The 23,793-nt window shown below is 39.3% G+C and overlaps 2 long non-coding RNA genes across 2 annotated transcripts in view; both read right to left on the reverse strand.

Moving 5' to 3' along the window:
* The window catches only part of LOC134287603 (uncharacterized), a 197,170-nt gene that overhangs the window by 77,162 nt on the left and 96,215 nt on the right, over window positions 1–23,793 (reverse strand). The window lies entirely within an intron of this gene.
* LOC115270161 (uncharacterized) lies at window positions 1,372–2,307 on the reverse strand. The gene is made up of 2 exons (XR_003899085.2): window positions 2,038–2,307; window positions 1,372–1,941 (listed from the first exon to the last, which is right to left on the reverse strand). It is a non-coding gene; the product is annotated as an uncharacterized LOC115270161 (long non-coding RNA).

Raw genomic sequence — 23,793 nt, forward strand, 5'->3', positions numbered from 1 at the left:
GTGGACCACACCTCAGCATGCGACACATCAAATCGCGGCTTTTTCAATAATGAACGAAAAAGAAAAAAAACATGTTACGCAAGAACGCTCCTCGCCGAATAACTAACGCTTTGTTATAACATATCGTTAACATAGGCGTTAGAAGTTGGAAACAAAGGCGCCCCGCAACATATGCATATCAGGAGCTGAAGGCAATAAAACAAACATCGCTTGCTGTGCCTGTGTCGATATTCCGGATTTTCCGGATTTTCTTTAGAAATTTTCGATTGCCGTCAATGAACTCAGAAGCATTAGGACGTTATAAGACTGGGCCATATTACAAAGTCGAGTGTCAGATGTAAAACAACGCGAAAATCACGAATCGGATAGTGCGAGACAAATATTCCTATGTTTGGTTTTGTTTCAGCTTATCCAGAGTTTCAGCGCCAGATCAAAATAAACCAAACCCTTGCTTGCACGCATTCCGAGCATCAGAACGTGGCTTTTTAAATAATCTGATGAACGGTTAGCAAGTAATTGGACTCATTTGTGACCACCGGGTGTTCCGCCGGAAGCGACCAATGCTTGCGAAACATCAACACCAAAAACTGTGAAAGGTGACCAATTTCACCCGAAATCACGGTACCTGGAAATTTCTAAGGATTCTCAGAAATTCCCAGGGATGTATTCTAAAAAAACTATAGAAAACATTAATTTACAGAAATGAGTACCTTCAAGGAATATTTTTAAATAATTCCTCTAAATCACTAAGAATTCTGTGGAATTCCAAACTATCTAGGATGCATTTGACGAATTATAGAAAATTGAAAAAAGTCAGTAGCTTCACAGAAGATATTTAAATAATTCCTGAAAGACCCTAAATGATTCTCAGAAAATCTCAATAAATTGTGGGCTTCACGGATATGGACAAATAGAAATACTAAGCCCTCACAAGAAACACGAAAGATCTACCAGAGGCTGAACGCATCCTGCAAAGGCTTCGTGCCGCGAGCCGAAATATGCAGGAATAAGGAATAGAGCATATTTATGGATGCACGTAAGGCGATTTGTGAGGGATCGACAGGTGGAAGCAGCACTACGACGAATACCTGAATGGTGCCGGTATTACATACATTGAGGACCAAGGAAACGGGAGAAATGACTACGTCATTTCTGCAGGGAGCAACAACGAGTCAACTACCACGTTGAGGGAAGTTAAAGATGCAAACAACTGATCAAAGCGACGATGGGCGGTGTAAAAAAACTGCATAGGATTTCAGGCGATTTGTCTAGTTCGTTCGAATCTCACCGGGGACTTCGACAAGGTGATGGCCTCTCATGCCTGCTGTTCAATACTGCTTTGGAAGGTGCTATGCGACGGCTGTTTCAGTCTTCTGACCACTTTTTAGCTACGCTTCCATTGGAAAAAAAGGACTATTGAACCGACTCACTTGGTATCCTTGGCCATCAGACCTGGCGTTAGCTTTCCGTTCGGGTCGCGCGTCGGCGGAGGCATCATCGGGTTCATCATCGGTGCCTACATGTGTGGTATCGGACCCATTGGCGGACCTCTGAACCGGCCGTTCGAAGGTGGAGGCGGCCTCATCGGGCACCATGCATTTCTATAGGGTGCACACGGAAGGGCGGAGGCTGTAGCGAAAGAGGACCGTTCCGGCGACCACCAATCATAGGGAACATTGGTGGCATCGGCGGACCACAAAAACCTCAAATTCTCAGTTGCATGTGACGCATGCGTCCTCCGTTTTTCGCATCCCCATGCTTCTAATTGGGATTTCTGGTGACGGAAGTCGTGTTGGTGGCCGGGAACGTCGCTCCGCTCGTGGTCGAAACTCGAAGGGATCTGAACGTCGTCGTTGAAATCCACGAAACCGAGGTTGTCACAGAGTTGGTTGGCATTTAGCATTGCTACCATGTTTAGGACATGGAGGCACTTTATTCCATCTAGAAAAAGAAATATAATATTTGGCTCCTATGGTTTTTGTTTCGGTAACACACAATTCACATAATTGTTTTCCTCTCACAACACCCACACCCTACCTGGAGTGACCAAGGCATCCACAGTGCACGCACTTTACCACTCGGCCCTCTTCCAGCTTCGAATTTGGTATCCGGCACTCGGCAGAGGCGGTTCGTTCAAAAGTGTTCCTCGTCTGGATGCACCGCAGGCAGCATAGATTCCCTTCGACGATTTTGTCCTTCAGTTAGGCAGCACTAAAACAACTCTTGGCTGTTAGCTTCCCGCCGGTAGTCGTAAATGTAGCGCGTTTTCTGGAGGGTAATCTTGATGATCCACTGCGATGCGTTTTCGTCGGCTGCGGCGCACTTGAAATTTCCTAGAAAATTGGTTCATACACAACACCGAGTTCTGCACAAGTTTATCATTATTTGACGTTTGCGTAGTGTCATACGTAATAAAAATAAGCTTATTCCGTGGCCATCTAGAAAACATGGCACCACTAATACGTCAGTTGAGTGGAATCGTGCATCGGGTGCATCGGTCCGGGATCAGTATCAAACACACACAACAGGGCACTGCATTGTTTTGATTTTATATGGGATTTTGACGTTTCGTGGCCTTGTTGTTTACAAAATTTTTGTAGGAGTGAAAGAGAAGGAGAGAATTTCATGCAGTTCCCTACTGTAATGAAACTGCACTGCACTGCGGTCCACTGCACGAATTTATGCTGGGCTGCTTACTCTCACACGAAACGGTGTCGGCACCGCTCAAACGTCAAATTTCCCGTGAGAGTAAGCAGGCCAGCATAAATTCGTGCAGTGGACCATAGAGCTTGCTGACGTTTATTCACCTTTCTCTTTCAAACATGTAGGCGGAATAGGATTTGTTGTCATCAGGAAAGGTTTCCCGATGAAAACAAATCCTATCCCGCCTGCAAGCTTGAAAGAGAGAGGTGAATAAACGTCAGCAAGCTCTATAGCTCGAATAAAAACTCCCTTTCCTGCAGTGAGCAACAAGGTTTCGTAATAAACAAACATTTAGGCGCAGCTGTAGCGCTGATAACGCTAACGCTGTTCACAGAGAAAAATTTCTACTCAGTGACTAAGTTGGTCTTACTCAGAAACCGAAAAATCCAGTTGGCAATGAGTTGTCCCACTTTTAACGGAAACTGAGTAAGAACACAAAGGATTTTTTGATTTCTGTTCCAATTGGTGAATTAAAATTAATTTTCACTTAAACTTGACAGTTCGGCAATAGGACAGATCGGTGTAGTACTAGATTTGTAGTAATGAGCTTAATTTTAGTATGGTGAGAAGATCAATTCTCCGTTTCTGCAGGGAAATGGTGCAAAAAGCGTGGGTATTATGATTCCTTGCCTAATTTGATGCTGTTTGAGCAAAACTTTGGGCAACAGTGTTGTTGTTTTCTCCATTTCTTGCAACATAAACAACATAGTTATCCAAAGTTTTGCTCAAACAGCATCAAATCAGGCAAGGAATCATAATACCCACGCTTTTTGTACCATTTGTGGAGCCTCGTAGCCGTGCGGTTAGGGTCACCAAGCTTCTAATCGCACCATGCTATGGGGTGAGGGTTCGATTCCCGCTCCGGGCGATGAAACTTTTCGTGAGAATAGTTTCTTCTCCGTATCCACTGGTGCATGCTCCGTGTGTCCCTTGTCTAGTGTTAAGTTTCATTCAGTCTGTGCAGCCTCTGGCTGAAGACGGTGTCCGCGTCTTTTTTTTTTTTCATTGCAGAAACAGAGAACTGACCTTCTCACCATACTAAAATTCAGCTCATTACTACAAATCTAGTACTACACCGAACGTGCCCCATTATTTCCTTAGTAGAACAACTGTCAGGTTTAAGTATCGAACTGTCAAATTTAAGTAAAAATTGATTTTAATTCGTCAATTGGAACAGATCCTGATGAGTATGATGATGAGTATGAGTATGATTTTTCTCGGTGTTTGATAATTGCACACCCAGAAAAAAGTACTCAGACACAAAGTTGGTCTTACCCCATTTTATTTTCTTCCGTTGTTCTACTCAGTTTCAGTTAAGACTATACAAACAACTCAATGGCAATAGGTTGTACAATCTTTGAGGTTGAAGGATTCGTCATTGACATAATCGTCATCATTTAACATTCAAAAGCAGTTTTCTCGTTCAAAACTGAAATATCCGCAGTGAAAATGTATTCACTGTATTGCTGTAAATTTCAGTTTTGAATGAGAAAACTGCTTTTGAATTTTCAATGATGACGATTATGTCAATGACGAATCCTTCAACCTCAAAGATTGTACAACCTATTGCCATTGAGTTGTTTGTATAGTCTTAACAGAAACTGAGTAAGAATAGAAGAAAACAAAAGATTTTTCGATTTCTGAGTAGGACCAATTCAGTAGCTGAGTAGTTATTTTTCTCTGTGAAATAGCGTTAGCGTCATCGGCGTTACAGCTGCGCCTAAGTGTTTGTTTAACTCGAAGGGGAAAGTTTTTATTCGAGCTATACAGTTGTGTGTGTTTGATACTGGTACATCTTACGTTGATTTGCATGAATGTGTCAGTTCAATCACTGCCAATGGCCCAAAACTAAAATCGAAAGTGCTTACTTTTTTTATTTGCCCAGTGAAAAATTAAAATTATTGGTTGAAATATTAAAAAGTATACATTTTTTATCCAACAAAACGTAAGTACAAGTTTGTGGCCTTCATTTAATTATAATAGGAATTGGAAAATAAGCGAGAATAAGTATCTTATATTGAAATTCAACTTTTGGAATATACGGTGAGGGTTACAGTGAAAACATCAGGGTTCGAATAGGGTTCTTTAAGGGTATTCATATTTTCATTTCCATCCAAAAATTAATTGCGATACAAAATGCCCCGAAAACGAAGATATTGCACCGACGTGACAGTGGTGTTTCAAAACTGTCCCCCCTAAATTTAATGGTCGACCAGCGAAGCGAGTGATCGCTTCTGTCAAATCAGTGCATGCACAATCCTCTTTCTATATCAACATACGGGGGTTTGGGATCGAACTATCAAATCAACGCGAGCCGTTATAGAGGTGGCGGTAGTGTTCGGCTATTTTTCATCTTGGCGTCGGGGACAACAAATTTGAATTTATTTGTTCTAGCTGTCACGTCGGTTCGTCGGTGGATATTGATGCACGCTACTGAGACAAATGTGGTACTTCGATTATGTTAGAAAAAAGAAATTTTCCGATCGCTACGCAGCCCAATTAGGTTCTTTAGGGGTATCTAGATCTCCGCCCTTAAGGTGATATGGTGGATCACTGAGCTTCCATACAAATTGACTTTTTGATTTTCAATGATTGTTTGCCTCGCGTTTTTGAAGTGATAAAAAACGAGTAATTCTGCACCTATGCAGCTGACAAAGTATCATCATACTCACTGTGTGTGAGCATACAGGATGATACTTTTTCATACGAATATTCGCTTTTGTGGCTGAGATTTATCACTTTGAAATTTCGAGCGGCAAATCCAATACGGCTGCCGACGCTGATGACGGCGTACTTGGCCTTAAATTAGGCGAAATCTAAAACTTCATAATTTTCAGTGCCCGGGAGATACGATAATCATCGGTAATTTGGAGTAATCAGTGGTAATCCTGAGTAATCAACAGTAATCTTGGTAATCAATAAGCAATCATAGTAATCGCTGCCATCAGTGAGTAATCAGAGTATTTTTTTCGTAGTAACAAGTAATCAATTTAGTTGGAAACCCCTTGTAATTTTCCTTCATTCCTTGTCAAACGACAATGATTTTTCATTAAGGCCTAATCTGCCGGTGGACGCATAACTGTCCCATATACAAAACAGACAATCGAGAAAATCGTGTCCAAAGTTTAAAACAGTAAATTACCTGAAATATGAAGTATAAACACCGACGAACCGACGTGACAGTGGTGTTTCAAAACTGTCCCCCCTAAATTTAACGGTCGACCAGCGAAGCGAGCGATCGCTTCTGTCAAATCAGTGCATGCACAATCCTCTTTCTATATCAACATACGGGGGTTTGGGATCGAACTATCAAATCAACGCGAGCCGTTATAGAGGTGGCGGTAGTGTTCGGCTATTTTTCATCTTGGCGTCGGGGACAACAAATTTGAATTTATTTGTTCTAGCTGTCACGTCGGTTCGTCGGTGGTATAAGTTAAGAATCGCACACTTAAAAAATATTCGCGGGCTCGGCTTTCCGCGCACAGCTGACTACTCAGCAAACTCAAAAACTGATATCTCAGTTAAAACTGCATCTGTTAACTGATTCTCAGCAAAATAGTTGCCGAACCTCAGTAATGAACTGTCAAAGTTGCTGAGATCTCAGTTATGTTGTTGTTTGCCGAGCGCTCGGCTGTGCGGATCTCGGCGAAAGTTTGTGAAAATGCTGATATCCCGGCATTTCAAATTAAGTGTGCGTGTTCCGTTAATCGCGCTGTTGTACTTTGTACAACACATGAGAATTATCGACTATTACTTTGAAACCATCTTTCCTATCGATGTCAACCCCAAATCTATTCTACAGGAATCTTATTTTAAATATTATAAGACCTTTTTTGAAAACAGTATAGCTCCTTATAATGCGGAAAATTGAAAATCGATGAATAACGTACTATATTTAAGATAAGATAGACAGTTGAATGTGAATTAGTGTATTTCAAAATCTAAATGATCTAGAAATATGGTATCTTCGGCAAAGTTACTTGGGATATCAAGGGCCTTCGCGAGGTGATCTGAGAAATTCAGATTTCAACCGATAGGCGGCGCTAGTGAGCATGTATTTTTTTTATATCCCATATAACTCAGGATCCTGAGCACTTAGAAAGATGGTGTCTTCGGCAAAGTTGTTTGGTTGGTTGAACACTAACTGATGGAGAGCCGTTTGGTTTGAAACTCCACATCTAGGTGGCGCTAGTGGGAATTGAAATTTTATAACTCATACATCTCAGGATCCTGATTATTTAGAAAGATGGTGTCTTCTGCAAAGTTGTTTAGTAGATCAAACACTAACTGATGAAGACAAGAATGATATGGAATTATACATCCAGGTGGCACAAGTGAGTACTCAAATATTATAACTCATATATCTCGAGATCCTGATTACTTAGAAAGATGATGTCTTCAGCTAAGTTGTTTAGTAGATCGAACACTAACTGATGGAGAGCCGTATGATTTGGAACTCCACATCTAGGTGGCGCTAGTGGGTATTCAAATTTTATAACTCATGTGTTTCAGGACCCTGATTACTTAGAAAGATGGTGTCTTCTGAAAAGATGTTTAGTAGATCAAACACTAACTGATGAAGACAAATATGACGTGCAATTTCACATCTAGGTGGCACTAGTGAGCATTCCCATTTTATACCTCATGTATCTCAAGATCCTAATTACTTAGAAAGATGATGTCTTCGACATTGTTGTTTGATGGATAAAGGATGGATGTACAGCATCCGCTCGATAACTGACTGCTCTTTAACTGGACTGCTTTTTAACTGGGCGCTCGATAACTGGGGCAAAGTCGAGTTAAAAAGCAGTTATCTGTCAAAAATAAGCGACATATAACCTCACATTTTACAAATCGGTAAACAAAACAAAATATAACAATAGCCTCCGGCTCCGGAAGCTCAGTCCAGTTATCGAGCGGCGCTCACTTACTGGACTGTCGACAAAGCCCAGTTATCGAGCGGAAGCTGTACTTATCCCACAGACAAACATACATACTACTTAGAAGAAAATGGCTTCAAAACATCATTTGGCATCTCACTAGCACCCTCTATAATGCTCAATCCGAAGCATTCATTTGTAGGTGTTGATTCCCTCGGCTCGATGTAACAATTTTGCAGGTGACGACTCCCCCGAGGCGTCATAAAACATGAATGAAGGTTCATGATTGAGTCATTTTATGTAAACATTGATCGGCGTCGCGTTCATTTCTCTCCAAAATTGAGAGGTGACGGTGGCACAGCAGCGCCACCATGACACTTGCGAGCACAGTCCGAACCACACTATATTTTCAAAATGACCGTTAAATCGTGCGATGATTTCGATTTGAGTAGTATGTCTGTTTGTCTGTGCTTATCCCGTGACATTGACAACCTTAAGGCGAAACTGGAAGCATTTCCTCATTTTTTTTGGTTTTTGATTTTTTATTAAATAACGAAGCAATATTTTTAAAATCGGTTTTCGTGCACATGTAGAGTATGTCTCAGGGTATCTTCTGATTTTTTACGCGGTAGAAAATGTTTTTCGTTATTGCTGAAACCATTTTTTAGTGAAATTTTGTTCAAAAATGGTTTCTGCAAAAACGAAAAACATTTTCTACCGCGTAAAAAATTCAGAAGATACCCTGATCTATACTCTAGATGTGCAAGAAAACCGATTTTGAAAATATTGCTTCGTTATTTTATAAAAAATCAAAAACCAAAAAGTGAGGATTTGCTTCCAGTTTCGCCTTAAGATAGAGTATTAGCCTGGTACACGGTTTATATGGGAAAATACAAAAAATGGAAAAACTCTAACTCCTGTATACTTTTTGAGTTCCTCTTTGGTCCCATATCAACTGTGCAAAATTTCAGATCGATCGAACAAACTATATTTTAGCGCCCACCATTCTTAGTTTTTCATACGATTTACTATGGGAAAATTTTACATCTGCAAAGAAAAATCGCTAGGAGTCACTCCTAGATCCCAAGAAATAAGTCGGTGAATGATTTCTGTAGAAAACTCCACTAGGAATCAGACCTCCGAAGACCGCAAACCGATGCGACGTTCGTGGAAAAAGTTATTAAGCCTCACCCGATTGATAAAATGACGAGATTTTATTATTTATTGTTATTCCTTACATGTTTAACAGCATTGGCATGCCATTCGGTTTTCAGTTACAGTAAAACCTCCATGAGTCGATATTGAAGGGACCATCGACTCAAGGAATCATCGAGTAGTGGAACAAAATCCTTTGGGAAGCTTTTTGGGGGGACCATCATAGTAACCTAGAAATTATTTTTCAGTATGGAAAAAATTACCTCCATGAGTCGATATCGAGTCAAGGAACATCGACTCATGGAGGTTCGACTGTAATAACTTTTTCCACATGCCTTAGATCACTTTGAGGTCTTCGGAGAGTTGGTTCCTCGTAAAATTTCCAACAGAAATCATTCATCAATTTATTTTTAGGGGTTAAGGGGCAACCTGTGGCGATTTTTCTTTGAAAAAGTGATTTTCCCCATAGTAAATCGTATGAAAACTTAAAATGGCTGGCGCTAAAATATAGTTTCTCCGATCGAGCTGAAATTTTGCACAGTTGATATGGGACCAAAAAGGAACTCAAAAAGTGTACAGGAGTGAAATGTCTTTCGGTGTCCCACTCTAATAGAGTATATTGAAATACGATGGTCAGATATTGAATATTTTACTAAGCGCTTTAATTTCATGTAAAATTGATCAATCAAGTGCAAATTTAAACAAATTATAATCAACTAGTTGTGTAATTTTCAAATTTTGAAAACTTTCGGAAGTATAAAAATTTACAGCTCGTTGGTTTTTTTTTTCTAGACGAACACGTTCATGCTTTTGCAAATTTACAACTAGCGTCTACTGGTGGCAGAAGCACGAATCAAATGGTCAATCAACTGAAAGCCCTTGATCTACCAACTAACCTTGCCAAAGATATCAACTTCCCAGGTAATCAGACTCGGAGATATATAAGATATAAAATTTGCACTCATTAGCACCACTTATTGGCGAAATATTGATTTCAACGACCCATCAACCAAATGCACTTAACCTATTTGACAACTTTGCCGAAACCACCATCGCTCTTCTAGTAACCAGGATCCTGAGAACTATTGCATATACATTTTTTATGTTCACTAGCGTCATCTAGTGGTGAAATTACTATTCAAACGGACAACTATCTGTAAGTTTTCGATCTTTTAGAAGGTTGGCACGAGAGGTAACTTTTCCTCCATTTGGTCGTTGATCTACCAAACAACTTTGCCGAAGACACCATCTTTCTGAGTAAAGTGGAACTTCGTGGCCGTTCGGTTAGCGTTACCAAGCGTGTAACCGCACCATGCTATCCACTGGTGCATGTAATGTATGTCGTGTCCATGGTCTAGTGTTGAGTTCTGTTCAGTCTGTACAGCCTCTGGCTGAAGACGGTGTCCCGTGCCCTTTGAATCGGGATCCTGAGCTACATGAGATTAAAAATTTACATGCTCACTAGCGCAACTATCACTCATCTATAAGCCCTTGATATACCAAACATCTTTGTCGAAGACACTATCTTTCTAAGTAATAAGGGTCCAGAGATACATAATATATAATGTTTACGTGCTCACTAGCGCCGCCAAGTGATGAAATTTCAAATTAAACTGCGAATCATCCGTAAGTACTTGACCTACCAAACAACTTTGTCAAAGACATCATCTTTCTAAGTAATCAGGATCCCGAGATACATAGAATATAAAGTTTATTTGCTCAATAGCGCCGCCTAGTGGTGGAATTTCGAATTAAACGGCCAATTATCTGTAAGCCGTTGACATACCAAACAACTTTGCCGCAGACACCATCTTTCTAAGATATCAGGATCCTGAGATATAAGATATAACATGATATTGCTCACTAGCGCCGCCTAGTGGACGTATTACGAATCAACTTTGTCAGCATCAAGTAGCCCATGAAATTTACAACAACTTTGCCAAAGACAGTCCTCCTCTAAACAATCAGGATCCTTAGATATTTCAGAATGTATGGGTGTTGTACAAAGTACAACGCGCGACTGCTCGCGTTACAAAAATTGGCGCGAGTACTGAAAGGTTAATGAAATGTGACGCTTATGCGTCCACTTTTTAGAATATGACAAATCGGCGTTGCACGTGGATGTGGGCAACTGCCGCGAAGTAGATTAATCCACACATCAAGGGCAGTGCCTATCTCGCATGTACATCAAAAAATGTTTTCTGCTGTTGACTCGGCTGTTAGTTTATTGACTAAAAATAATTGATATTTTCAAATGCAACAATTGTCATTAATTTAAGGAATCTACAAAGTTATTCTAGAATTTTTAAGATTTTGGTTAAAGTATGTCCAGAATGATTGCAGATTTGCTCTAACCGCAGAGAACAGACAACCAGGCTAGGAAAAAAATCATTCAGAAACTTGTGTAAGGATTTCAATCCTTACTTGAGTGGGAATGCAAACCAATATACATTGAAAACACCAACGCCGCTGAATATTAGATTGCCGCAGTCAGTGGTGAACTGAAACATTTCAAGTAGTGAATTACACCAGTATGAGAAACTCGCCGATTACAGCGCCACGATATTGCCACTTGTGTTTCTGATGAAATATTCTTTACACAAAATTCAGATTGGACTTGGATGTCTGCACGGGGGTAAATCTTCGTCACGAAAAGCACTGCTCGTTTGATAGCTCAACACTAGCGAACCTGGTGGTGGAAGTCAAGCTTTTTCGTACAGTGAGCATAGGGAGACGACGTAGCACGCTTTGATGATTTTTTTATTTTCCCATGAAAATTCATTCCAATCTAGTTCTCCAAGTGACAATTTCACTACTTCCACCTCGAAACTTCAAATTTGTTCGAAGATACACATCTGTTCTGTGATGTCTGTTCTCTGTGCTCTGACCACACCACGGCCAACTTTTTCTGTGTGCATTCAAAATGCAAATATCAAATGCGGGAGCACCAAATGCGGTAAGATTTTCTGTCAAGTAACCCGATGTCAACGGGAGGCTTTTGATTCTAGGTTGGCGGAGATATTCACAATGGTTGCTAAGTTGCCTTTAGTAACACTGTCTCACCGCGTTTGAAGCGCATTTGGGCAAGGTTTGCAACCTGAACGCACACAGCAATACACAGAAGAGGGAGAAACTTCGCTCCACGAAGCCTACCATAGTTGGCGTCACAGGAGTCAAGAAAAGAAATCATGACCGAGCAATCGAAGTAATCGAAATTCTCGCAGCTCTGGGAATGACTGAAAATATATTTTCGCTCATAAAGGAGTTTTCGCAAGCCAGATTTTCGCTGAAAACTGGTGTGAGGGAGAGTGTGATTTTCGTGAGAATGAGAGAGTATTCCGAACGCTGAATTAAAAATGTTGTTTATTGAGGAATCCAACTTATTTGTTTAATTATTATAAAATATAGATTTTTAAATTGATCTGTATATCTTATTTTCTTTTGAAATTGGAGAGTTCCTTATTCCCAATCCTTATTAATAATGAAATTTTCTGCATATGTATGAAATACGTATTTTATTCATCGTAAACATTAATGACACCGTCTTATCCATAAAAACGATCTAACAGTTTATATTATGATACCCATGTGTGTATTTTGTTTCAGAAATCGCTTTCAAAATGCCGAAAATTAAAAAACAATCGCGTCTACAGAAAGCGAAAATTAGAAAGTGTTATGATAAAAACCGAAGTGTGGTTGAGAAGAAATCTGAATGTGATAACGGTAGTGATAATGTGTATTGTGATGATCCTGGAAACTGTTCAGAGGTGTGGACTGCAGAGTCAACAGAGCAGGCGATTGTCAACTCGAGTGCAAACACGCGGAAGGAGAAGAATCGGCAGAACATGAAGAATTTGCGGATGAACAATGCGTATAAGGAATGTGAAAGGATAAAAAATTCACAAAGAACCGCAGAAATGCGATTAAAGGAGGAGTATAAAGAGCAAGAGAAAAAGAAAAATTCGCAAAGGATGGTGCAAACGAGAACAAATGAGGATTACAAACAGCAGGAAAAGCAGAAAAATTGGCAAAGAGTGTCGAAAATAAGACAACAAGAGTGTTACACGCAAAAAGAAAATAAGAAAAACGTGCAAAGGATGAGACAAATCAGGAAACACGAAGATTACAAACAGCAAGAGAATAAGTTGCATGCGCAGAGGATGGCAGAAATAAGGAAACAACAACCTTACAGACAGCAAGAGAATCAGGTGAATGCTCAAAGGATGATAGAAGCAAGGAAACAACCAGCTTACAGACAGCAAGAGAATCAGGCGAATGCGCAGAGGATGACGGAAATAAGGAAACACGATAATTACTCGCAGCAAGAGAAACTGAATAATTTGCACAGGATTGCAGATTTAAGAAAATATGAGGAATACAGACAGCAAGAAAAGCGGAAAAATTTGCAGCGAATGACGGAAATGAGAAAGGAAGATGACTACAAGCAACAAGAGAATCAAAGGAATGTACTAAGGATGGCCGAAATAAGAAACCACGAGGGGTACAGGCAGCAAGAGAAACAAAAGAATTTGCAAAGAATTGAGAAAATGAGAAAAGTTGAGAATTATGTTCAGCAAGAAAAACAGAAAAACTTGCACAGGATAACAGTTCTCCGTAACACAGTTGAAGAGTTCTCTTGCCAGGAAAAAGCTCAAAATAGAGACCGCATGAAAAGAATTCGAACAGATTTGCAATATGTTCAAAAAGAACACTATAGCAATGTTGAGCGCATGCAAAATCTGCGAGACGATGACATGCTGAGAATCGCCGAAATGCAAAGAGATCGACAAAGTAGGCGTGAAAAACGGAGCTCTGAAATAATTAGACATCGAGATGCGCTATACAACAACTTAAAGCGACATGAAACAGATCAAGCGTCAGTTGAACTTTTGACATTCATCGATAGCAGGAAAGAAGTTCCATCGTGTTTCTGCTCTTGTTGTGAACGCATGTTCTTTGGAAAAGGGCTGAAAAAAATCACTCGCGAAAAGGTGGTTTCTCTAATGGCGGTGAAAATTGATGCGGAGAAAGCACACATAACTCTTTGGGTGGATTCTCACATACTGAATAACTATGAAGAACATAGACAAAATTATCTTTGTCATACATGTCATAAGTACGTAAGTGCAGGGAAAATACCGAAACTTTCAAGCACCAATGGATTGAAATTAGCAGCAGTCCCGGAATGTTTGGAAGAATTAAATCCAATTGAGGAACGTATCGTCTCTCCGTATGTGCCTTTCATCAAGATCATTATGCTTAATCATCGAGCTTCAAATCCACAAGTTGGTGCTCAAGGCAGTGTGATATATGTTCCTACCGATGTTAATGAAATGGAGCAGTCCCTTCCTAGGAACATTAACAATATCAATATGATAGCCATACCAGTGGAGTTTAAGAGGCATATGGGACATACATCCAGTTATCTTAAAGGGCTGGTACGTAAGGAAAAAGTTGAGGCAGCTGGCAATTACTTGCAGGAAACGGAACTGTATAAGAAGTATGGAATTCGTTTCTCGAAAAATGCACATGATGGATTGGACATAAATGATGACGAACCAAATTTGAACACAACCGAGTTTGATGATGACAGAGTTGAACAAGAAGCAGGTATAAACATAGACGAAGAATTCGCGAATTTACTGCACGAAGGAGACGACGAATGCTTGCTGATTGATTTGAATGAAGTAGCTGCCCAAAATGCAATCGTAGTAATGGCTCCTGGACAAAACCAGAAACCGGTATCACCATACAGTAACCCGGACATAGAATATCTTTGTTTTCCAAAAATTTTCGCTGGACAACCACGGAGTCTGACAGACAAAAACATAACATACAACGATATCATCAAATGGGAAATTCGGTACTACAACAACAGGATTGAACCAAGGCGTATACTTCACCTTTCAAAGAAAAAGTTGCTGAATGAATCGTACAATTCCATAAAAGTTGCCATTCGGAAGAAAAAAAATGCAAAAAATGTGACGGCTCAAGAGGCACTGCAACCTGATTACATTGGAGGTTTATTATCGTTCAACAATGGATTAAGATTCATGGATCAAATGCGATGTGCCCCTGCGTATATGGAGCAAAAAAAGAAGGTTTTATGTGGACTTATGCGGCAAATCGGTACTCCTGTATTCTTTCTCACGGTATCTGCAGTTGAAACTAATTGGCCAGAATTGATTCAAGCTTTAGTAGAGTATACTTCAGGTACAAAAATTAGTTTGTATGATGCATTGAATTTACCGTATGAGGAAAGGGCAAAACTGGTTAAGGAAAATTCCGTATTTACTGCTATGTATTATGATAACAAAATCAAGAACTTGATGAAATTAATAAACAAAGCAGAAGGAGGAATTTTCGAAACATACAAGGTCACCGACTTCTTCCGCAGACGAGAATTTCAACAGCGAGGATCACCTCATGATCATATATTGTTGTGGATTGACAATGCACCTAAAATAGATCGTGATGATAGTAGCACTTTTGACCTAGTCATACAGTTTGCAGACAAGCACATAACGTGCGAATTTGACGAGAAAAATCCATTTTGTAACTATCTGCGACACAAGCATACTTCCACATGCAGTAAAGGAAAGAAAAATAAAAGCATCTGTAGATTCAATTTCCCCAAATTTGTAATGCCACGGACAACGATTCTTGAACCGTTATCCAAAGAGGAAAGAACTACTGAAGTGAAGTCTAATCTAGAAAAAATCAAAAACCTGATGGAACAGTTCTATGTGAGTAAAGAAAGAATTGTCAAAAGCTTTGATGAAGTTTTGGAGCACCTTCAGATGTCAGAGGAGACGTATTTAACAGCTTTAAGAAGCTCTATTAATAAGGTGGCAATCTTTTATAAGCGCAGGAGTTGTGAGGTAGACATCAATACTTACAATCGAATAATTCTCAATTTGATGGAATCAAATGTCGATTTGCAACTTGTTGTGGACGAGTATGCTGTAGCATCATACATTGTGGATTATGTGGCGAAAGGAGAAGCTGGGCTTTCTAAAGGACTGAAAGACCTTCAAACTGAACTGGACAAAGGAGATCGTAATTTACAGGATCGGTTACGATGCATCATGAACAAATTCCTGAACGGACATGTGATATCAACATCAGAAGCAGTATACCATTGCTTGGGAACACCTATAACAGAGTTCAGTCGAAGTGCTATATTTATAAATACGGGGCGCAGTGAGGAAAGAGTAGCGTTCTTAAAAACAAACAAGCAGTTGCAAGCAATGGATCCTGATTCCACTGACATCGTAGGAAAAGATATTCTTACACATTATTCAGAACGAAAAGCTTTGGATGATGTTTGCTTAGCTGAATATGCCGCATATTATTTCCAAACAGCGAAGAAAACAAGACGAGATAAGAATTTGGATTCGGACGAGGAAGGTAACGAGACAGACGCGGAGAAAGATGACTCTGAGAATAAACGCCGCAGGAAGGCCAGAATCGTACGGCACGTGCGATATTCATATGAAAAAGATCCGGACAATTTCTTTCGCGAACAATTGCTATTATTTCTTCCATGGAGAAACGAAGAGGACGAAATTGAATCGATTAACTGGAGTGCAAAGTTTTATGAAAACAAAGAGTTGATCGATAAAAATCGCAATAACCTGTTCAAGTTGTCTAGCGATCGATTGGATGATGCTATGCTAGCTGCTGAGCAGCACAGACAAATAGCCGATGCAGATGAAATTGAAGATTTTGAGAAAAATCAAATTCCTAAGGAACAAGAGATCGATATCCTTGTGCAAGTGGGGATAGATCGTCCAAAAAGTAATGTACCTTTTATTTACACTGCTCCTCCAAAAATACACGAACACAATCTCTTTGATATGCTAAGTAAACTGAACGAGCGGCAAAGGGAAATTGTAATGCACATCTACAAGTCATTCAGCACCGGAAAATTACCTCTTCGAATTTTCATTTCGGGATCTGCTGGAGTAGGCAAAAGCATGGTTATTTCTACTATTTTCCAATTAATCACATACCATTTGGAATATTCAACTTCAGTTCTGAGAGACCAAAATACTGATTCCATTAAAGTTTTGTTATGTGCGTTTTCTGGAAAAGCAGCTTTTCTGATTGGAGGAAATACGTTACACTCTGCATTTGCTCTACCATTACAAGAAAATGCGAAAATGTCGGATTTACCCATGGATGTTGCCAACAATTTAAGACAACAACTGAACGACTGCAAATTGGTCATCATAGATGAGATATCGATGGTTGGAAGCACCATTTTCAGTCGGATCGATACACGGTTGCGGCAAATCACTGGAAAAAACGAAACCTTTGGTGGATTATCGGTAATCACAGTTGGCGACTTTCTTCAATTACCACCTGTAAAAGACTCGGCCATCTTCTTGTCTCCGAAGCACAGTCTAATTAAAACAAGCATCTCACCATTATGGGACGAATTTAACCTTTATGAGCTTACTGAGGTTATGCGTCAGAAAGATGATTTGAGCTTTGTTAGAGCTCTCAATAGTTTTGCTCGTGGAGAAATGACAGACGAAGACATCAACATCATAAAATCTCGAGAAATACAGGAAGATCAAGTACCTGATGAAGCCATCAGGCTTTACTATACGAACGCCAATGTTGATAAATATAATGACAAGAAGATATCGGAATCCCTCGCATCTGAAATAGAGTGCAATGCTGTTGACACAATTACAGGAAAACTGAAACCACATCAAAGAACTGCAAAGATTAAAATGTGGAGAGAACGACCGACCAAAGATTGTGGAGGATATCCATATACCATCCGGTTCAAACAAGGAATTAAATACATGCTGACAGCTAATCTTGACGTTGCAGATGGATTAGTTAATGGAGCTACTGGAGTTTTAGAATACGTTTTTTGCAATCCTGGGACTGAAAAACCAACTATTGTTTTTCTAAAATTCGACTCTAGTAATGTAGGCAAGAAGATACGACAGCAGTACAGGAATTTCATGGAGAACAACAATATCAACCTCAGTTGGACGCCAATTCCTAGGAAAGTATACAACCTGACAACTCATTTCCAGAAGGATTACCAGATGATTCGTGATCAGTTTCCAATAGTACCTTGCGAAGCTCTAACTATTCATAAAAGTCAAGGTCAAACATACAGACATGTTTGCATCGATTTCAGGAATTCTGGTAACCTTACCCGCCAGTTAGTTTATGTAGAACTCAGTCGCGTGACGAGTCTTTCAGGACTTTATATTCTAGGTAATTTTCCGGGAAATATGAAAAGCAATAATACAATTGATTCTTGTTTGAACGAAATGGATAGACTAAGAAAAGAACGGTCATTGTCACTTGTTTACAATAATTTAGTTAATGTATCAGGGCTCAAAGTAGTTTACTTGAATATTCGATCATTACGAGCGAATAAAAAGCATGTAGACGTGGACCCATGGTATTTCCGCTTCGATATATTAATTTTCTCTGAAACATGCTTGTACGCCAATGAAAAGATTGAATTTCCTGGATTTAATGTGGTCTATCGTTCAGATACTATTAATTATCCGGATTATGTTAAAAAGAACATTGCCAAAGGAATTATTTGTTTTGTAAGAAGCAGTTTAAAAGCAAACGTTGTCGACTATTGTACCGAATTTAAGGCGGATCAAAAGGGACATTATCATAGTCATATAGATCTGGTAAAATTTGTAGTTAATGAAATACAGATAATAAGTGGATATAAATCACCAAAAGTAAGTGTTTGCGATTTTATAGATACAATGCTTCGACTTCAGTTGGAGGAATCTTGTTAAACTATTGTCATAGGTGATTTCAATTTCAATCTTAATGATACAAGAAATGCACAAGTCCATGAGTTTAGCTCCTTTATGATCAGCCTTTCATATGTTTCGAAACTACCGCCAAAAGAAGCAACAACTATTTTGGGATCACGACTAGATGTAGTGTACGCCAATTTTGAAAATATTACTGCCGGAGTTTACGAGTGCTACTTTTCTGATCATAAACCAATATATTGTATAATTTGTAGTGAACAACCATGCCTTACTGATGTGAACAAAATTGACAACGATAATATTCAACTGTTTGGAAAGTCTTCTGACATAGTATCCATAGATAGTAAATCAATAGCATCTTGTGTTAACTTATCATCTGAAGGTAATAGCATCAGATCTAGCAATAGGAATATTGCGAGTTTATCCTTTCAGTACAGTGATTTTGAATCAGATTTAGAACATTCAAATTTAGATCACACCATTAGAGATTGGATTAACACAGTAGATACGACCAATGATGTATATGATAATGGAAATGAAAAATTACTCAAAAATGTTCAACAAGTATTCTATAACGATCCATATACATTTACTAATTCAGAAGAATTGCTGATAGCTTTTACAGATGGCAATGTAATGCGTTACAAAAGTGATATTGACCACATTGCAAACCACTTAAAAACATTACCTACTAATGTTTTCAAATGTAACAGAGATAGACTATTGTCAGTTCAAACATTGAATGGATTCTTGGAAATTCCAATAACTGGAGATGGCGGTTGCCAATTTAATGCGATTTCGTATGCATTGGTAGGAAATGAAAGTTTTTCTTTTGATCTTAGAGCAATTGCATTCCAAGCCGTAATAGAAAACATACATATTTTCGATAAAATCAGAAGCACCATTGGTTTGGAATCCGACACATTGTTTAACCTTCTTCAGATATGTTGTTCCGAAAGGTTATTCGGTAACCTTGACACCCTGTTTGCTCTCAGTATGGCTCTTGAACGAATTATATTTATCATGTTGCATCATGAAAACGGAGAACAACGGTTTGTTAAAGTTGAACCACCAAGGTATAGTAATACTGATTTACCAATATTACTGCATTTGACAAGACCAGGTCAAGCAGACGCACATTATAATGTTCTCCTTCCATCTGATGTAAACACACCATACGACTTTACATGCTACGATGTGTATAACTTGAATCATATAGTGATGAGTTGAACGTCAATCAGAAATAAACCATATTAGCTAAAATCTTCTGAAACTGCTGAAAATCATATTAGCTAAAGTCTTCTGAAAATGAGATGGGAGGTGCTGAATACGGTTTACCGTGTTAGCTAAAAAGATACAGAAGAGGCTGAATATGATTCAACGATAGGAGAGGCTGAATACGGCTTACCGTATTAGCTCAATCTCCTGAATAAGACACAGAAGAGGCTGAATATGGTTAAACGACAGGAGGGGCTGAATACGGTTTACCGTGTTAGCTAAAACCTCCTTAAACGATACAGAAGAGGCTGAATATGATTCAACCACAGGAGAGGCTGAATACGGCTTACCGTATTAGCTCAATCTCCTGAATAAGACACACAAGAGGCTGAATATGATTCAACGACAGGGGAGGCTGAATACGGCTTACCGTATTAGCTCAATCTCCTGAATAAGACACAGTAGAGGCTGAATATGGTTCTGAGATAAGAAGCTGAATGCACGTTTCAGTAGTAGTTTTAGAAGTACTAATGACTTAAAAAAACTGGGCAACAATGAGTAGTTTTGGCAGCTATGAAACCCCTGACTTTGGTCAGATAATACCTATATTTTTATGGGGGGGACCCAGAGCCATTTCTAAGCGCTTATATAATATATACATGGTTTCCAGCATGTTTTACTAAACATTTCAATAATCTGGCGGATTTAATAAAAATCCACATAACATATTCGACGAGAAAGGCGCTATCACCACTAGGTGGATTAATCTGGGTTTTTAGAGGATTTTTGGGAAACATTCTGGAGGAGACATTTTTAAGAGAAAATACTGAAACAATCTATGAAAGATGTTCTGAAAGAACTTCTAAAAGGAATCCTTATAAGACTTTCTGAAATGAATTTCTGAAGGATTTTCTAAAGGGATCCAATTTCGGAACAAACCAAAGGAAGCTTTCATAAAGGAGTTCTATGGAGGACACTACCAATTTTCTAAAGAAATCCGTGAAAGAATTCCTGCTGAAATTCTAAGAGAAATCTCGACTAGCGTTCCCTTACAAAAATCTTAAAAATTCCCTTGAAGATTTTCTGAAGAAATTGCTGTTAGAATTGCTGAAGAAATACCTGGAGGATTTTGAACAGGAATTCATAGAAAAATTAATAAATAAATCCTTCGATAGTTAACTGATCCAACCCTTCCGACACCCAGTAGGGGCTGTCCATAAACCACGTGGTCATTTTTTTTGGGACTTTTCAACCCCCCCCCCGTGTGGTCATTAGTCCATACAAATTTTTTTATTTGTCCATACAAAATAGTCAGTGACCGAACCCCCCCCCCCCCCCCTCATGACCACGTGGTTTATGGACAGCCCCGTATATCACTCTGCCCACATTCGGTCAAACCACTACTCCAGCAAACCACAAACGCTGCTGAGCGGCCATACCTCAAGTCGAATAATGTTATTTGGCTGGCTGCGGTGCGGATGTTGTCATATTCATTCCGTGAAATCAAGTCAAAACAAAGAGTCATTTTTCCAGATTGGAATGCAAATCTTGCTGCTTCTGCTGCTGCTACTGTTGTTGCTAGGTATGGCTGGACCACCTCGAGAGGTGTTCTTGGAATACATTTGTGAATTTGTGATGGGAGGATGACGCAAAGAACGATGATAGTTAGTTGCTGTCATGTTTCATGTTGGGCTTGAGCCTGTTTGTTTTCCGGACTAGGTATTGTGGGCCGCTTTTGGGCTTACTTAGTTAGAGATCCATGGGATCCAACCACGATGGCTAAAGCTGAGCTGTTTGCATAATTTGTGAGAGATTATCAATTCCCTAGGCAGCCGGGAGCACTTTTGGCATACTAACTAAAAGTAAATCGGTAGTGAGTGACGAGGTACGAGAAGTTTCAAGAGGGCTGCTTTGCCGAAAAGCGTTGCACCACTACAACTCTGAATAGAGTAAATAGTTTGAAGCATTCGGGTCCTTACGTTCCAGGTGAGTTGTTGAAGTAGGAAGGTGTGGCTGTAAAGGGTTGCTGGTTCGTTGCTCAAAATAAATCCCTTGAGCAAACAAATGGAAACACTTGATTATGAATTTGCTAAAATGGAAAAGTTGTGGCATGGGACGTACTTGAATCATTGTTAGCTTAATCGTTACGACGGTAGTGCTTGAAAATTAAATGTTCGGGTAGGTGATGAAAAATGTAGAACTTTTTACATTCCTACCTCTCATATCTGGTCCGTTCCTGGGGTACTGGTCCGGAACACCTAAATGGCCATAACTCTGGAACGGCTGGACCGATCCGAACCATTTTCAATAGAAAACAATGGCACCAGATTCCACGTCTAATGAACCTTCGGTCATTAAAATCGGTTGAGGTTTACTGCCAAAAAGTGACTAGAGTTTATTTGTATACATACATACACACACACACACAGACATCACCTCAATTCATCGAGCTGAGTTGATTGGTATATGTGACTTGATTCTACGGGCCTTCTATCAAAAAGTTATTTTTGGAACAGATAGCCTTTCCAGTACACTTAGTGTACGAGAAAGGCATAACAATATAGAAAAGCTTCTAGTTTTGCCTAAAGGAGATGCCTTACTATAAAAGAGTAGCGTTTTACATTATCCAAATATCTCATAATCTCTCAACTTATGAAAATTTTGTTATACTCCCCACATAATACTCCAGCCTGTTAACACATTCGACAACATTGTCGTCAGTACTGGCACTGAGTGGAGAAGCAAAAGAAAATTGATTTGTTGGGCAGTGAACTCATCTTAATCCAGATTGCAATCGAAAAGATAATCGAATCAGAACCGGAGACCAAGAACCAGTGCCATATGGCAAGTCCTTCCCTTACAATATGATGCTATCCTGCAGTTGAATCGAAACAGTAATCCAGGCAGAAAATTGGATTATACGACGAATCTGTGCAATGTGTCATGCACAACTTGACTTCAAACAGGATTGCAGTTGGTTGGATCCAGCAGGAGAACATCGTCCGCATCATAGCTTTTATTTGCCAGACGGGAGCCATTCAATAAGCTCTTCTGTTTTCGAATCACCAACTTTTCGAAGCCTTACTGCCGCAGTTAGAGCACGTTCCTCTCATTGACGGTATTATGTATTCCATTAAAAAGAACAACACTGCACAGCAAAAAAATGTGAAATTTAAACTAGATGTAAACCATGTAGAGTGCGATTTTACACGACTTGAAAAGACTAATCGATTTAAAAATCCGTCAAAATCAATGCACATAACTAGAGCATTAAAAAGGATGCAATAATCATCCCATACTGTAAAACTAAATCAACAAACACAGGTTTTTAAAGCGATTAACATCTATATTTCCATCATCGTGTAAAACTAAATCGTTCATCATTCCAAAGTAAAAAGAACATGGCTAACGTGTTACTGCTTGGTTGGTTTACTGGTGACGTTTTCAAGCAAATCAAACGTTTCTGCAGCTGAATCGTGATTAAAAAAAGTCTTTACGCGTGCCCAGTAGTCCTAGGAACAAGTGCATAGATAAATATCTGCAGGTAAGTTACATCTAATGCGAAATAATCTTGTTTTGCGTCAAGATTTTACCTATCTTCAGATACCCGGAATCGGATCAGCAATTGGAAAACTGCAAGAATGTTTCACTCATCGTCAAAGACAGCTCTCATAACGATGGCGCAGCCTAATAAATTATACGCCCGCTTCAGTCAGCATGCAGTATACGGTAGAAATATCATCACAAAGATAGTGTAAATTAATAAAAACGTACAAATTTCTCGCATGAAACATTTTGTTTTCTTTCTGTTGCTTTTGAGAAGCCGGGAGAGGATAGCAGCTCCGAACACTGGAAACAGCTGGAAACGAAACAAAATAAAAGAACAAACCGCGTGGGTCGATTCATGTACATTTAAATGACGTGTAAATTTACACGCTTCGTCTTCTTTTCAATCATTGTAAAATTTATGCTCAATGTAAATTTGCGTTAAATTCGATGCTCCAATTATGTGCATCAAAATAAACTTAAAATTACATTATTTTTATAACTGTGTGGTAAAG

The sequence above is a fragment of the Aedes albopictus genome, chromosome 2 (assembly GCF_035046485.1).
Source record: "Aedes albopictus strain Foshan chromosome 2, AalbF5, whole genome shotgun sequence".
In the NCBI taxonomy this organism is placed as follows: domain Eukaryota; kingdom Metazoa; phylum Arthropoda; class Insecta; order Diptera; family Culicidae; genus Aedes; species Aedes albopictus.